Source organism: Puma concolor, chromosome C1 (genome assembly GCF_028749965.1).
Source record: "Puma concolor isolate L17-30 chromosome C1, mPumCon1.1.hap2, whole genome shotgun sequence".
NCBI lineage: Eukaryota > Metazoa > Chordata > Mammalia > Carnivora > Felidae > Puma > Puma concolor.
The window spans coordinates 169,273,689-169,278,317 of record NC_141674.1 but is presented as its reverse complement, the minus strand read 5'-3'; the positions used below and the strand labels follow the sequence as shown (position 1 = coordinate 169,278,317).

At 36.2% G+C, this 4,629-nt stretch overlaps 1 long non-coding RNA gene across 1 annotated transcript; it reads right to left on the bottom strand.

The window, feature by feature from the left end:
- Positions 1 to 1,969: 1,969 nt before the first annotated feature.
- Positions 1,970 to 3,944, bottom strand: LOC147578571 (uncharacterized). Its single transcript, XR_015254309.1, has 2 exons — positions 3,780 to 3,944; positions 1,970 to 2,429 (listed from the first exon to the last, which is right to left on the bottom strand). It is a non-coding gene; the product is annotated as an uncharacterized LOC147578571 (long non-coding RNA).
- Between the last annotated feature and the right edge of the window lie 685 nt (positions 3,945 to 4,629).

Here is a 4,629-nt window from a genome sequence, read left to right as displayed (position 1 = left end):
CAACAGCTTCAACATGCACATTTTCAAATAGGTCTCTGGATAACATGTAGAAATGATGAACACAGAATTCAGGCCACTATTTTTAAAAGTGCTTAAATGGTACCCTTCAATAGAATTTCTATTATGGTTCAAGAAGAAAAGAAAAATCTCAGAGGTTAATGCAATTTATTTTAAATTGAGTTTTGTTAGGTGGACTCATAAGTTATTAATTAAAAATCAGATTTTTGTAATGTCTTCTAAGTATGCCTTCTAGGTATATATCTAATATCCAACTATCAAAACATGTGCATATAATATTATACAAAGTATCTCACAAAGCAATAAGAAAATGTCAGACACTGCTGTTTTTCATTCATTACAGAAACACTTTTTAATCTTTTTTTTAGAATCTATAAATTATTTTCTGTTTTCTATAGAATTCTTAGTAACGTGCTTTCCACAAAAGAAGCATTTTAAATTCACTGGCTGATTTTAATTTGCAGTGGTCTATCTTTCTTTTATCTACAATTCCATAAGTTTTATTAAGTGCCCACTTTGTGAAAAGCACCATACTTAGTGATGCAATTAGGTTTTAGACTGGCTTTAATCAGTGATTAAACTTCCACTTTACTCTCCTTTTCTATGATTCCCTAACAAATGAAGAAATACATACTCGAACTGGTAAGTCCTTAGATAATTGAAGATTGATTACATTTCCTAATAATTTACCCACTTTAATTGGTTCTCCTTTGCTTCTATATTCTCTTTATTGCAGGATTCCTCCCTTAGCAATTTTTCTCTGTGCATCTTGAAATGACAAATTAATGTCAAGGAAAAAACCCTAACATTTTTGTACATAATTAATCACTGGAGTCATCTTCAACGGATCTTTCTTTAAATGGGATTAACTAGAAATTTGGACTTCTTTTATTTTCAAATTTTGTGAAGCTGAATTACACTATTTTAGTTAAGAAATGTTTCTGGGGATAGAAACACCACCAATTAATATTTAGCCAATAATGCAGAGAAGTTGGTGGCTTTCAAATTGTGTGCGACATTGCTCTAGGTATAGTATATAAAGATTTACAAATTTTTCATCTATCTGGAATTTATGTTCAGCTTTCTTCCAAGTAGTTATCAGTGAAAGCCTCACACTTCCAAATTCCTCCTTGTAATATTAAACAGATATAGATATAGATATAGATATAGATATAGATATAGATATAGATATAGATATATACTTACATACATATATATATATGTATGTAGGTATATGTATGTATATATATATATATATATATATATATATATATATATATAGTGTTGACTTAGTATTAAACACATTTTGAAAACTTTTCCCACAATAATGGCTAAAAATGAAGCTCAGTTATAGTACAATAATAAAACACTGCTGTCTACAATCTCACATATTGAGAGGTACAAGCAAAACTACAAAGACTGGTAAATTAAGGACAGATTATATGAATCCAGTACAAGAAAGCCATGAACTAAAATTTTAAAGTAAACTGACTCAGAGAGTTGGGAGGAGAAGACAAACCAGTTGCTAAGGCCAAATCAGGAGCCAAGTATCCTAACTCAGGTGTGAGCAGGTTGAGGCCATTATGTACTAAGTAATAAAGCCAAAGGTCAAAACCCAATGGAGAAGTCAGAGGTCAGATCTTTGGCAAGTGTTGACAAGAACCCTTAGTTTCTTCAAAACTAAGGTTGGTGGCAAAATCAGAGGCAGGCAGGAAGGGGGAATAGGGCAGATCTTCAGGATAAAACAGGGAAGCAGTAAAATAAATAGTATATCCAAAAAGTTAAAGGCCTAAAGGTAACAAGAGAGCAAGAAGTAACAATACTCTATAGCAGTAATCTTCAACAGAACTTTCTACAGGAGTGGAGTGTTCCAACTCTCAGCATCCAGTACAGTGGCCTATCCACGGGTGACTTGAGAGCATCTGAAGTATGAAAAGTGCAACTAAAGAAATAAGTTTTAATTTTTAATTTAAATTTAATTAGTTTAAATATAAATAACCATTTGTATTTACTATTCTGGACAATGTACTTCTATGGGGTAGAACTATGACTGACTCCAAATCACATGGACTGTGTTTTATTACTACATGATCTCCTTCAAGGGCCCTGTTATATTATCATCCTTCCACTAGTTAAAAAAAAAAGTGCAGCTCCTTTCGCCCATCATCTGATACTACCCATTCTTCCCTGTTTCCCATCACAGTGATATCCAACCAGGGCAAGATTTTTATTTCTTGAGGGTGTGTTATATCAGAATATTGGGTTGGTGGGCATATAGTTCCTAGGCCCCCAGGTATGTCTGCTGTGCACCTCCCAATGTGCATTTCCCAGTTAATCCACTGCCAGGAGATACCACTCTCCTTGGTCACATCCTGGGGATAAGCATGGAGGTAGTGCTTGCTGGCTTGGCCCTGAAAAGGAGAAATGAGAAGAGAATTGGGAATACAAAGAGTAATGGTGGTGATGGAAAGTGGAAAGAAACAGACAGGACATATTTATAAGAAATCATTTAGGAACATTTTGCTAGACTTCCAAAAGATCCTTCTTTTTTCCCTTCTGAATACTGTGGTAAGATTATAGATCTCATGATCCTGCTCTCTGGAGGTCTCAGACGGCTTGAATTTCAAGTTCAGCTTAAGAGCAGATATCTGAACTATATGAATAAAAGAGATAGTACCTCTGCAATTTCTAGATTAGGTATAGAGGGAACTATAGGAAGCTGGCCCACCTTATACACTCATAGTGAAAATAATACTAATTCCAAATAATTTGGGAACAGCAGGAGGACATCATCTGTGATAACTAGTCCCTGTTGTATTCTTCTAGAACAGTAACTGCCACATAGCTGGCATCAGTAATTATGAGTTGAATGCCAAACCATGGTTGTCTCAGCATCGACTATACATTTTTCCAAAAATGATACTGGATGTAAATGTCACCATCCCTGTGGTCTGTCTGCTGTGGATTTCTGAGTCTAAGGCATGGATAAGGATTAGGTAATGCATCACATTTTAACCATCAAAAGTAGAGCAGACTTCTGCTTCCAAGAATATGAAGTAGACATATTCTTGCCTATTCCTCCATGCTAACTACAACTAACCTCCCTGGACATCATATATAAAATGCATAAAATTTCTCAAAATTGGAGAAAAGAAGACTGATCAGATAGGAGCCAAGGAGTGACATAAATTTTCTTTTTGCCTCATATATCTCTGACTTGGAGCTAAGGAAATTGGCAACCTGAAAATGCCAATGGGCACAGAAAAAAAGCCCCAACAAAAGCCTCCTGTCTCTAGCCACATAAACAAGAAAAGGCCAGTCTAGCAACACAGAAAACTTTTAGACAATAATTGCTCTACTCTGGACAAACAACATAGAAAAAACTATGGTCTCACTCCCACATCCACAACAGCAAAAGCTAATAGAGAGTTTAGACTTCCACCTTTATGAGGCTGTAAACAAGTATCCCCAAACCCATACCAAGCATATCAGAGAAGGCCAAATAAAGCACTATGACTTTCATCTCCACCAGCAGTGTAGGTGGAGATTGTATGGGGAGCCAAAATTTCTATCTCCACCTGGAAATAATAACATACTTTTCCAAGCCCCTGCTGGGGTGGTGTAGGTGGAGGCCTTAGTGGAGAGTTAGGCTGTTCACCATTGCCCAGTGGTATCAAAACAATGCCTCACTGCATGACACTGAAGACAACCTGGAGAACTAGAACTCCCATCTCCACCCAAAAGTAATAATGAACCCTCACCTCAGGTGTCGGTGCAGACAAAATGGAGAACTTGAACTTCGACCTCCACCTGGCAGTAATGAAGCAGTGTCCTCTCCTCCCTTCTTATGCCAGAGCATCATCAGACAAAGTCAGCTAAAACTGGTTTAAATAAGATCCAGAGTAGCATAATATAAAAACAGCCAAAACCCTAGACAAGAGTGACAAAGGAAAAACAAGAGACAAGACACAAATTACCAATGTCAGAATTGAAACAATGCATGTCACTTCAGGCTCTGCAGACATCAAAATGATAATAAGGGTTTACTACAACCAACTCAACAAACAAATTTGACAACTTAGATGAAATGGACCAATACCTTGAAAACCACAAACTCTTACAACTCATCCATATATAAAAGAGATCACTGAAATGGTCCTGCAATATTAAGGAAATCTAATGTGTAATTTTAAAACTCACAAAAAAGAAATTCTCAGGCCCACATAGTTTCACAGATTTCTGCCAAATGTTTAAAGAAAAATTAAAACCATTTGTACAATATCTTTTCTAGAAAATAGAAGAGGAATAAGCACTTCCCAACTCATTTTAGGAAGCTGATATAACAGCCAGAGAAAAACAGTACAAAGAAAGGAGAGAGAAGAAAGGAAAGAAAGAGAAGAAAGGGAAGAAGGAGGGAGGGAGGGAAGAAGAAGGAAGGAAGGAAGGAAGGAAGGAAGGAAGGAAGGAAGGAAGGAAGGAAGGAATAGAGAAAGGGAGAGAGAGAAAGAGAGAAAAAGATAAGAAAGAAAGAAAGAAAGAAAGAAAGAAAAGAAAGAAGGAAAGAAGGAAAGAAAGAAAGAAGGGGAGGCAGGCAAGAAATGAACCTTGGCC